At 40.8% G+C, this 13,188-nt stretch overlaps 1 long non-coding RNA gene across 1 annotated transcript in view; it reads left to right on the top strand.

Annotated features, from left to right (window-relative positions):
• Positions 1 to 13,188, top strand: part of LOC121675013 — a 226,850-nt gene that overhangs the window by 105,972 nt on the left and 107,690 nt on the right. The window contains exon 2 of the long non-coding RNA XR_006019921.1: positions 971 to 1,037. This is a non-coding gene — a long non-coding RNA (uncharacterized LOC121675013). The remainder of the gene's footprint in view (positions 1 to 970; positions 1,038 to 13,188) is intronic.

The raw sequence follows: 13,188 nt of genomic DNA, 5'->3' as shown, positions 1-13,188 counted from the left end.
ATTGAAACAATTCTCATGAAGTAGGAAATTTTCCCTTAAAAGCTTTAATTTCTTCAAAAATGCTTTTTGAAAAAGAGGTGTCTGGAACAACCGGGCAATTTAACTTTTAATTTGTGCTTAATATTTTATCCAGCTTCTCAAGAAGCAGGGGAAGATTTTTAGGACCCAAATGAGAATTAGGTTTGCAAAGCCTCTCAGCTTTCACTGTAACTGGAATGTTTCTGTCTTTGAACCTTTTAAGTATCCTCTCATAACAAAGACGCTGAGTAAGCATGTTCTTTCAGCTTGATTGAGGGCCAGATTTTAGGGTCAGAGTTATTTTTTAATGGCTGTTTTAGCATTTTTGGTACTTTCCACTCTCATAGTTATTCAGAAGTGTGCATGAAATGGAAATGGCTTTGAATATTTATCTTGCTTCCCTTTCTATTACTTGCCATGCTTTTTATAGGCTTAATTTTTCCTTCAGTATTTATGATACATTCTGCCTAACTTCAATTCTGAGTAGCAGTTGTAACTGAGACTTAATGAAGTTTTTTGATGGTGAATATAGATGCATTCAAATAAAACATTTTATTGTAACATATTCCAAAACTAGCCAGTGGTATTAATTGCAGTGTTAGAGATTCAAACAGCAAGGTGAATTTTTAGTTTGTGTAGCCTTACAATAAGAGCTAAGTAAATCACTGATAGAATAGAAACTAATAAAGCACCTGAAGTCTCATCTCATGGCTTATTTGGCAACAATTTTAAGTTTTCTTTCCTATATTCAACTGAATTGTTTATAGATATTCTTTCTGTATAAACTTGAAAGTGTTCACAACTATTTTTAATGAATATTTCTAAGCATTTCCTTGATCCACGAGTTTTTCTAAGCAGTTGATTGCAAGTAATTGGCAATCAAAATGCAAGCTGTGCTGATTCATTTTTATTAGGCACATCACTTACAGCAAGGTATTGTTTCTCTCCCCAGATGGAGGTTCCAGTTCTGGAAAATATTAAAACAGAGAACTCAAAGGGACTTCATAAAATGCTTACAGGTATGTTCCTCAGCGCTTTACTGAGTCCAGAGTATAATGAGAGTAGTTCTTTAAAGCAAGTTTCTGCTATGCATAGTTTGTGTTTATGAGTTTTAAAGACACTTTCTGTCTGTGTTCTCCGATGATAAATTAAAACTTGCTGCTTCCATAATATCCTTGCCAGGAAATTCACTTGCCAAAAGTATCCATAGAGAGGGAGTAGAAAATGAATGTGAATGCAACCACAGCAAATGCTGGTGAGTGAATAGTCAGGGGAGTAGGAGGTGCAATTCCAGTCTAATTACAGTCTAAACAATGTATGTCATCCATGAAACTAAAGGATTTAAAACAGAGGCCTTTTTATATACATTATCCAACCACCCAAATATGAATTGGTTCTGATATCTCTTGGGGTTTTTTCCCCATATCTGTAGTCATGCAAGACAAACAGGAGTTTATAGTTTCAAGTTCTTGTCCTTCCCATTAGAACAAGAAATTTTAAAAAGCAGTAGGACTGAATTAATTGTGTGCACACATATTGACAGATATGACCATCGTCCTTTCATGCTGCCTGGTTTTGTCATGTAATTTAAGGAATGTAATCCACAGCACTGACAATAACATTTATCATGTAACAGTTTGAAAGACAGTTTGTCATACAGAGGGGCTCAGACCTCATTAAAATCTCATTCCCAGCCAGCATCTGGTGATGGAGGACTTGATACAGGTAAGGAAAGTTCATTGTAAGGTCAGAGCTTGAGGATGGGGATGAAATTTCTTCTGACATCTGCCAGGGGATAGATCTTCTGTGTAGGGTGTTGTGACAAGACAAGGGCATGAGGTAGACCTTTTCTTCCGGACAGCAGAGCCCTGCAGGATCTGCTGCTTTTAGATTTCCAGCCAGTGGATTGGCAGTTCAGGCTACCATTTCCAACTGAGCGTGACAGTGACCTCCCTCACTCCCTTAAAGCAACTTCATTTAGAATCCTTCTAAAATTACTCTGATTTCAAGAACTGCTCATGCACATGTGGATTCAGTAAGCTTTAGTATAATTGATAAGTGTATTTAACTATATTAGTAATTTAGTCTTCCTTTGGACTGTGTTCTCAGTTATCACCTGACAGTGAATTTTTGCTACACCATGTCTGGTTATTTTGTGTATAGTGTGTGAAGCATACAAATTTGTATAACAACTGGAGATGTATTTGCAGGAGTGTGAAGCTTCACTTGCAGAGTTTGAAATTGTAATCAACAAACTGTTCTTTAATTTAGACAAAGCAAGCATATCAAGGACAAATATTAACCATTATATCTTTCAGTGAATGCTTTAATGTAATAACAAAAGATTTGGAAGTGAATCACCAAAGCTATAAAATTCGTATATGCATGTCCCATGCTGATCATAACACAAGTTGTTTACCAAGGAAGAGGGAAGTCTTGCTTACCTGGCAGAAAGCAGTGGAAAAACAGTTTGTCATTTACCATGTCTGTCTGTGTGGGCTTTACAAAAACAAACACATCAAGTATATCAAAATACCAGATTTGCTTTCCAGTCAGTGTTACCTGGTAGAGGTACGAGGGTGGATTTTGATTCATCACATAAGAAACTCCAGACATACCTTCTTCCAAGCTTTGTGGCTTGGAACACTAAGAGGCGTCACTGGCAAAAAATACCTAAATACAGATGGTTGTGAATCAGTGCAAGGACTTTGCAACTCTGCAAGTACATGAAGGAGGAAAAGCCGGTGAGAATGCCAGTGGTTTGTTGCTAGGATTGGGAGGCAGTGGTCTGGGGCCTCAGTTCTGCTATTGATCTGCTGCACACAGACACATAATTTTTTATTTTGCAAATCAGCCACAGCATCTCAGGGTCACAATGAGGCAGTAAGCTCAGTTGGTCCTGTGGGTGCCTTCTGAAATGGAAATTGAGGAAAGCAACCTTTGCTGCAATGTGGGATAGGTCAAAGTTAATCTGTGCTTTCACCCTCTGTTTTCTGCTTCTTCCTCCTGTGAAATACAACCCAAATTTTGAATAGGAGTAAAAAGATCCTTGACTCTTTCTGGCTGTTCTGGGTTTGTTAACAAAGTGGTTCTGAATAACAGTTTTCTCTTCCTGAGCCCTGAGGATAGGCAAGTTTTCTTTTTTATTTTTCCCACAGCGTGTATTCCTGTTTCCTGACAGTGGTCACAGCTGGCTGTGCATCATGGTAGAGTAACCAGATCTTTATTCCCAAGTCACTAAGTTCTGTTTGGCTCAGGGGTGGCACATGGGTGCTGCCAGCCTACTGCAAGCCTACCTCCCCATCTTGCTGCCCCGCTCATTCCATCTACATCTATTTAGACCACTCAGTGAGCCTGTGGGTTCAAAACAATCTATGTCATTTGTATTAGGAAAATAAACTTTTAAAGAGCTTTTTTTGGGTGGGGAGAGGAGGGGGGTGTGGAGGAGAGTTGGAGAGAGGACGTATATAAAGTTACCTGGGAAGATTAAGTTAAAACCTTAGTGGGATTTCATATGTACTGGGGAAGACTTGCCCTGGAAATAGCAGGGATTTAAGGAGCACCGTGTCTCTTGGATGTCCATCCCTTTAAGCATGGTTTTAACGGTTATTGGACACAAGTCAAGCAGTCTGTAGTCTTTTTTTGCTAATGGTTGGTGTTTCAGGGATTGTTAATCCTTCCTGTGATTTTCACGCATAGAAGTTTGTGACAGAAGGGCACAGATCCCCCAAAATGCTGTCTTTTGGGATCTCAGTAGGTGTCATTGCACAGCAGCTCAGAGCTCTGTATAGGCTAATTTCTCCTGGGAGCATTACAAACTGAATTTGTTGGCCTATGATGATTGTTTCTGAGCTGCTCCTTTTCTTATCACAGTACAAAGCTGACCCAGGAGTTCGTGGCATGATGACGTGTACTAAACCTTCCAACAACATAATACGCTCAGCAACTCTAGAAAGTGGTTGCTCAGCAGCAGCAAATGAAACTGGTGAGCCAGTGACTCAGCTCCACACACACAAATTGTCATTGCATTAATCACCATTATCTCTGAAAACCTGCCAACTTTCCCAGAAAATGGCTCTTGCAGAGGGCTTGGAGGGCCATCAAATTCAGCCTGTTTCAGACAGCTTTTCTGACTCACCTCTCTTGGTTCAACAGCAGAAGGGCTTTCAGGGCATTTGCAAGCTATGAAAGGGCAAGGTTTATTATTCTGAGGCAGAAACAGGGTTATGAGTGACTCAGCCAACCAGTAGAGGAGGAGGAGGGAGACCACGTTTTCCATAGTGTGGGCCACAAATACAGAAGCTATGAAGTGGTGAGAAATCAGTGTGAGACCTTTTGCCCCTTCACACCATACCCTGCCGTCTCAAGCTTCTTCCTTAGTAACAAAGTAGCTGGCCCATAGCTAAAGGTCAGCAGAGGTCGCCCCTCCAAACCACTTAGCCCTTTCACTCTTTGCCAGTCAGACTGGTATTTAGGTGAAGTTGAGTTTAGCTTGTGAAACATGCACAAATAACCTCAATTAGTGCATTAACCTGGCTGACCAGGTGGTAAAAGGCTCCATGCAATGCTGAATGCCCTCAGAAGAGACTGATTTGACTACGACTCATTAGCTGGGAAGAGAAATGACAAAACCAAGAGGAAGTCTTTCTCTATACCAGGTTTTAATTATGCTGCATGCACCTTGGTGCCTCAGGATGCTATGGAGTTGGCATTAGAGAAATTTGTGTTAATATCTGACCAGTAAACAGCGCAGTCCCCGTGTAACCTCCTAATGAGAAGATTTTTTAACTCTACATGGCCATTATTAGGAGAAAACTCTCTTAAACACAGTAAGTCCCCACATCTACATTCCTAATCATCCATACTGGCTGTTGTCAGAGGTGGGATCCTGAGTGGAATGTTTAGTCTAAATCCATGTTTTTAAGCAGTTTTTGATCCATCTGTGAATTAAGACATGGGTTCTACACCTCTGTGCTTTGCAGCTTAAGCCTGTCAGTACAGAACTCTCTAATGGAGCTAACTTCTCAGCCAGTAGACTGGCTGTGGGCTGATTGGTGAGGGGTTAGTCAACTGATTTAAAGTAAATCACCCTAGAACTCTCTTCTCTGATCTCCAAAGTACATAGCCTCTTGCCATTGTAGCAGCATCTTCATGTGAAAATGAAAACACAGAATTTCATCTGAAGCTTTAGTTCTCCCAGAGTACTTTAAAGCAGACACAATTTTATATTCACAACACAAAAACCTGATCCATTCTGTATTTCACTTGAGCATGTCATTTATTTTCAATCTCCCTCTGAGTAGAGAAAGGTACTATGATAATAAATGAAAACATAAATTCCCTTGAATTGCTGTTCTTTTGCTTTTTATATTGCTGCTGAGATTTTTGCTAGCCTTGGTTTCTCTTCCTGACTGCCTTTGAGTCTATTAAGTGACATTTCTTAATGGTTCCAGTTGATGTTTAGAAGAGGAGAAAATCCTCTCTCAAATCCAATGGGTTGATGAGACTCTGAATCAGAATTTTTTCAAAACCAGGTTTACTTCAGATCCAATATGATATATCTGGCCAGAGCCAGTAAAAGAAGAGAGGCTTCTCTGCACAGCTAGTTAGTTGGCATTCTTGCCCACACCTGCCAGACATAAAGATCTGCTTACCATAATTTGGAACAGGGTCTTGAATTTTTTTTAAACTTTATTGCAGTCTGTCTTGCTGGGTTTCTTCTTCATGGACACAATGGCTACTTAGACACTCATGGGGACAAAGTGACTGATTCAATAGTTTGTGGATATTTGGCAGGACTGCTTTCAGCTGCATTTGTAGTGCTGTGTGTTTTTCTTCTTTGCCTTTTGTATCCCAGGAAGTTGCTTTGGCTATTCTGGAAAAACATATTTAGCTTGCATGTTGCTTCAGAATTTTTCTGTGAAAGTTCTTCATATCCTCTTGTTTGTGCAACAGAACCAAATGTCAGAGCCTGAGTGTTTGTGATGAAATACAGTTTTTGTTTTCCAGACAGACCTGCCTGTGACATATAAATGCTGGCAGCATGAAGCAACTCCTGCGACACAGTTTGTCAGGAAAGTAAATCTGGGCCCTGGGCTTTCACCACTTTGGGCTCCTGGTGACAGGTGTCCAAGTGGTTGCTGCCTCACTGGTCTACTTGTATCCATAAAACCTCACACCACTAACTCACAGCAAAGAGGCTTGACACCCAGTGAGTACTGTAACAAGACTATCACAGAGCAAAGGCTTCTCAGACAAGATCAGATGCTGTTACATCTCTTCTCGTGTTTCCCTGCTATTCCAGTGAGCAGGGCTTTGTTCTGGACAATGCAAATGGTGTGTTGCTGTCACAGCTTTTAGGGCTACTATGAGCAGCAAGAGCCAGCCTTATATTCAGTTCTTTCAGTGGGCAATGTGCAGTTGACAATTTCCTTTTAAATGTCCTTTAATGCAGTAACACAGCCCTGTTTACTTGTAGGTACTGAATAGTGTATCTGTAGCTTGACTACCGACAGAGAAGTGCCTCTAATACCTGCCAGCAATTCTGTGTTGCTGTAATCCACAGTATGGCAAGCACATGAGGTAAACAGGCTTGTGCCAGTGCTCATGAGACAAGAGGGAAATAATGATTTTAGCAAGTGGGTGTTTGAGTTGTTTTTTTGTTTGGTTGGTGGTTTTTTTGGGTTTTTTTTGGAAGCTGTGTTAAGTAATCAAGTAGTCAAGTGATTTTTGAGATAAATGACTGTCCTCTTGCTGTTTGAGCTGCACAGAGTGAATCAAAGGGCCATGTGACGTCCTTATGCTGCAAAGCTGAGCCGATGACATTGAGAGGAGTGTGAATCCTTTCCAAGTCATAGGAGATCTGTTAGAAGTCTTTAGACCAAAAGGCCATATTCTGAATTAAAGGATCGGTCTGCATGCTCTTCATTTCTTAGCTGAAATTTCTGAAATATTTCTACTGGTGAAGGACACTTTTCATACAAGAGGGTAGCCCCCTGGGGGACAGCTCACAGTTGTAAATTCTGCTTATAAATTTTAATTAATCTTTATTTCAATAGATACTGATTTCTACTAGGTCAACATATACTTAGTGAACAGTGAGAGGCCTCTATACAGTCTGCTGCTTTATGCAGAACTTTTGATTAAGCACGTAATTTCAATTACTGTCAATCTGGCTTTATCAAAAAGCTCTTTTAAGTGTTTATCTTTTTTTCAGCTTACAGATGCCACCAAAAGTAGCATTGGCATTTTCATACCTCATTATTAGCTACAGAAATGCACAACTATTTAAAAAAACAGGAAAAAAGCAATATGTACACCAAGGGCCAGATTTAAGACAGGAAAGTATCTACATGTCCTATAGCCATGTAAATCCTTCTCAGTGTCTGAGCCAAAGTCTCAAGTCTTTTAAAAAGCCCTTGGCTCCTTAAGGCCAGATTTTCAGCAGTATTTGCAAGGGAGTGTTGAGGGACTGTTAACTTTGGTCATTTCAGTATTAGAAGCTTCAAGCTAAAGATATCTAGCTAGTGTGATTTTCAGAGGATTTTCATAATATGAGGTACTTAGGCATTTTTCAAAATTCTGCTGCTGTCTGTATCTGCATCTTTAAGCCCTTAAATACTTCCATAAATCCGGACCTAACATCTTTGGGCTGCATCTGAATGTTAGACTTCAACATTAAAATTTTCCTGGTGAAACTAAGTAAGTGTCCTACTTCTCAGAAGTCAGCAGGAGTGAGTCAGAACTTCTGAAGGTCGGACTGACTATGATTACAACTGTGCTTAACTCCCTGAGGTTTGTTACGGAGTTTTACTACCATTAAACTTGCTTGCTTTGAGGTGCTGCTGTTTACTTCATTTCACTGCAGCTGAGCAAGTTAACCAATGACTGCTACAACCCTGCTGCTGAAAAAAATGGCTTCTGGGTCTTTTTTTCCCCCCTTTTTTGTCTTTTCTTGTCTTTGGTGTTCTGAAACACTTCTGTTAGCACAAGGAAGTGTGCAAGGGCATGCTGCTATGGGGAGAGAGGACAAAGATGTGGAGGGGATTTTGGTTGTCAGTAATTAGGACAGTTGGTGCTGCCTGGCTTCACACTTGGCTTTAGTTTGCATAGTTACAGTGTGAGATTTAGCCCTGCATTGGAACACCAGGTGGCTGAGGGCAAGGAGGTGCAACAGGGCCTGAATCCCACATTCATTGGGGAGAGGTAGAGGAGTGTGCCCATGTGTTCAGGACTCTTTAGTCCCTGCCCACTTCCCACTTTGAAAGCATCAGCTAGGGTGACTACAAGATGTATTTATGTATTATGGTGATAATGGGTCATGAAATTTTGGGGTGTGTTAAACTTCTGGAGAAAAAATATGTGACTTCCCTTCTTCCTGACAATGAAAGTGGTGATAAGCCCTAGGGGATCATACTGTCCTTTGATAGCAGCATTCAAGCTCCTTCCTCTGCTCTGAGGACATTTCATTTCAGGGATGTACGGATAGTAATAAAAGCTTTCTCCACACCTTCTTCCCAGAGCAATTCCCCGGTTCATAGCTGCCTGTCCAAAGCTACGTCAGTAATATTCCAGTATTCAGCCCAATAAAAATTTTGTCAAGAAAGCATAAAGTTTCTGTCAGATCTTTTCCATTAAAAATCACTTTTATAGCAGCAGGCTGTAACAAGAACACAGCTATGGAGTGAAAGTGTGAAATGATGAGAAATTTGGACAGTGTTATCATCCAATGGGGACTCAGTGGCAGGCCACTTAGAATGCCTTCAGTGTATGGAGCGTGACAACCAGAATATTTTTCACAACAGATTATAATGTAAGAAATTTATTACACATCTCAGAGGGGAATAACCCACACCACTGATTCTAGTTCTTCCCCCCAGATATATTACTCAGATAGTATAAAGTCATAACTCCTTGTAAATTATTTATGATCCTCTCCCACCTTAGATTAAAAATATTTCTGCTGGATACTTGCAGGGTTAATATCTGTAGCCCTGTGTTTGATTTGCTGAAAGGCACAGTTATTTCTGTAGTCAATCGGAGGTGTATAGCATTTGCTTTGTCTGGTAACTACACAGGTGGTTGTGATATGATCAGAAACAGCACATACAACCATGACCAGAACAAGTAGATCCAAACACAGAAAGCCACTGTAGCCCAGGTCGAGGAAAGCTATTCAGTGAAAGAATTTGCATCATGATCACTGACTGAAATTAATCTGATTCACAGGATACCTCTGTTTAATCTTACGTGATGGATCATAACACCAAGAGCATTGTGACATGAACCACTCTTGGCATTCATTAGATTAATTCCTCATTTTTTATCAAGAAGTCAGGAATGTTGATAATTCGCAGCATATTTGTAGCAGACAGCAATGTGTGCATGACAGACAATATAAGTCAACTACCAGTTCTGTGTGTGCTAATGCATTCAGGAAACAGCACACTGTTCAAAAAGTGACTTAAGAATATAAGTAGTCTGAGATAGTGGCTTCCACTGTAAATGAGGAGGCTTACCACAAATAATAGTTGAGTTAGTTTAAGAATAAGGAGTACATTCTGATCTGCACCAGACTTTAAGCTGTCATAGACAAAAAAAAAGTTCTGGAAAAGGAGAAGGTTTTAGAGTCCTAAAAATGAAAACTTTATGAGCAGTGCAGAATTCATCATGGAAGATTTACTTGACCTTGCACCTCAAGGTTAAACAAATAGCTTGGGATAAAAAGGAGGGGTTTTACAGAATATAAATTTAGTCAAACTTGTCTACAGCAGTATTTCTTCATTTTCCTCTGAGTATCTTGTGAGTAGTCATTATCAGACACAAGATGATGGACTTGAGGGCACACTGGTCTTACCCAATCTGTTGTTTCTTCTGTAAACTGCTTTCAAACAGCCTTGTACCTCATTTATTAATCATGTGTTATAAGAAGGGAACCAGAATGACAGGGCAAGATGAACACCCCCTTCATCAACATGCTCTTCTATGGTCTCTCCTTCATCCTTATCACAAGAAAATAGCTGCAAAAGTTCATTTTCAGAGAGGCATCTTGGGTGTCCTGACTTGGCAGCTCGAGTTGGTGCAAGGCAATGAATACCTATCCCAATAGCGGTGCAGGGTATCAGTACTGTGGGGCTGGGTTGCTGGATGCAAGGCTTCTTGTTACCTCTTCTGTGAAAGGAAGCAATGCCATGAAAATCAGGTCAGTGATGTACAGGTAAGCAAGGAGTAAAATTAATAAATCACAGCTTTCATTTGCTAGCAAGGTTTTACTTTTACTTCTGTGGTAACTCATAAACTATGATACCTTTTGCTTGGAAAAGTGAGAGAAAATGGTATAGCCAAGATCTGTCCCAGGGTGAAAGTTCACAGTGGGGAATGTCCCTACAGTTCAAACTATCACTGCATATGCCTTCTAGGTGGTTCAATAGCTGGCTGCTGGCTGGACTCCTTTCACATCCTGTGGGCTCCTTATGGTGAGTCTTTTGAAGCTACCCCTTTCTGTGTGTAACAGTCTGTTGTTGTCACATTCCTGGTTACATTCCTAACAGTCCCACTTCTGCCGAGGTGCTGATAGAACAAAGCAGAGCCTGAGTGAGGTGTGTGTTTCTGGGACTGGCACTTGCTCTCAGATCACTGGCTCAAGTGGTGTCCTGTGGCCTAATTAATGGTAGATTTCACTGTGTTAAAAAGCAGTGCTACCCAAAACTCTTTCTGTGTATGATTTAGAAGCCTTTGTTGTGGTACCGAAGAAGAAAATAATTATCCTTCACTTTTATTGGAAAGAATGGACAGTCTATCCCATGCATCAGAAAAAGATAAAATGAATGTTGTCTGTATTCCTAAAGGTGTCTTGATCCCTTAGGGAAGAAGAGAGGTGAGATTGGGTAGGGGGTTACAGAACTCCCAGAATAGAGGGGTGTATTTAAGAGAGCTCCTCCTAGATATTATCCAAAGCATAATTTAGTCATGGACATATGTCTGGCAGGCCAGGTGTAAGGGCAGGGAAAGAAATCAGTTGTTAAGGGACAGGGAAATTGTTTTGAGACAAACATAGTAGAAGTTCGAGTATGGCCATTCTTTTATCACAGGTGTTCTTTGCAACTGTCTAGATGAGTTTAGTGGAGCAAGTTATTTCTCTTGGCTTGGCTAGAATCATAAAAGGGTCCATCCAAAAGGATACAGCACTCCAGCACATTTCCTGGAATGAGAGGAGGCAGAAAAGTGTCTAAAACATAGTGCTTGCTTAAAGCTGCTTGCAAGAACATTAGACCAGAACTAACATTGAAGTCATGCTGTAGGACATAAGCATCCATCCACCTGTGCTTTTCCTCAGTCAGGTCAGTGCACTTCGTGCTGAAAGTGGGGTTGAGGCTTCAAACTAGGAAGAAATTTGTTTTATGCCCTCTTCCAAAGGAAGATTTGAACAAAAAAGTTTACATTTACTGCAATGTGTTGTTAGATTTTACATCCTGATCTGTTGATGATTTTATCACTTGAACTTCTTGATGTATCAATTTGATTTTACTCATGACCTTAATGTGATCATCAGATTGTTCTATCTTTAATTACCTCAGTAAAATTGTAGTATATTAGCTCAATGAAGTGCTAATTTAAGTGCCTCTTTGCTTGCTCAACCTCTTCTAGAAAACTAATTTTAAAAAGTCAACATAACAGGTTTCATCTGTCAAATTTTGCAGCATGGACATTGCATTCAGTGGGTACAAATAACCTTCATCAAAGAAGATTGCAAGTCAGTAGTTTCTGACAAACTTACTATCCAAGCCTTTTGGCCTGACCTACTAAGAGAAAAAGCGAATCTGTACCAGAAACTGTGTGGTGGGACAAGGGAAATAAGCCTTCGTTAGAGAGATTTAACAAACAGAACGTTTTAAGGACTGCCGGTGTGGGGTAGCTTGTATGGATTTAGGGCTTCATCCTACAGCCAGTGAAGGCAGGGAATAGGAACATTTCAGTAAATAATTGGAAAGGTTTCATAAACCAAAGCCTAATTCATTGTGCTCCTACAATGTGGGGGTCTCTCTTCTGTATGTTGCTTCTACTATGGACAGAGTGTCAGGGGAGAATATGGGAGACATTTCCTGGAGTCCTGGTTAAATTTTTCGTATTTCACCCCATAATATTTACATTTTCTTGCTGATTCTCCTCCCACTGGTGGGTGTGAGGGGAGAGTGAGAAGCAGCTGTGTGGTACTTTGTTGCCGGCTGGTGTTAAAGCACTAGAAGCCCCAGATTCCTTCTGCTGAAGCTGCTTGGCTAAAGCTGCACTGCTGCTGCCTCAGCAGGGTAGATGGGCCAGCTGTGCGTGGCAGAACAGTCCCTCTCAGCTTGGTGATGCTTGGAAAATGGAGGGAAGGTGGCAAAAGACGATGCTGCTTGGCAGGGGAAGGCCAAGGATGATGCTACTGAGAAGATAAAGGTACCTTTATCCCAATTATACCTTAGGGGTGGCTAAACGCTTCCCAAAACCTGGATGCAGTCAGCTTCACCACCAAGGTCCATTTTCTCAGCAGCAGCAGCAGCTGTCTGCTGCACCCAGGCACTGTTAATCACTCTGACGCTGCCCAGAGGTCTATACAAATTACTCTGGTGTGTCTTTACAGCCAAACAGTCCCAAAGAATTTTTGAGAGGGGCATTATGAAGCCATGAAAAGCCACTTGGTTGAATGCACAAATCCACAAATAAAAGCGCACAGCCATGTATCTGCTTTACAGTTGTATAAAGCCTGCTGATATCAGCCATTTCAAATGGGTGTGGGATGAGAGGCATCATTGCTCTTTCACAAATGGACACTAAGGTCACTCAAAATCAATAGCAAGTAAGAGGTGAAAAGCAACTCTTATAGAAAATAAGGCTGAAATTGCTTCAGCATTTGAGCTTCGACCAACCACTTCTGTGCAGCTTGCACAGCTGCAGAAGCAGTAAAAGCACCTGGGGTTTGTGGCCTCTTGTGTTTACAAAGCCCCTGCCCTATCACATACCTCAAAGACAGAGCCACACAGTGACACAGGAGAAAGCAGTAACTTATCCAGAAGTGGGAACTGGAATCCGAAGTTTTTATTTGGACACCAGAAGGAGTCCTCTTTGTATTTGCCAGCTCTTCATGTTTTTAACAGCAGCATGGTCCACTGCAATGTTTCATAGTGATGT

The sequence above is a fragment of the Corvus kubaryi genome, unplaced genomic scaffold (assembly GCF_017639235.1).
Source record: "Corvus kubaryi isolate FWS band 111438036 unplaced genomic scaffold, C.kubaryi_AGA036_p1.0 71, whole genome shotgun sequence".
NCBI classification, from domain to species: Eukaryota; Metazoa; Chordata; class Aves; order Passeriformes; family Corvidae; genus Corvus; species Corvus kubaryi.
Note: the sequence above shows the minus strand (reverse complement) of the source record. Positions and strands in the feature narration are given on the sequence as shown.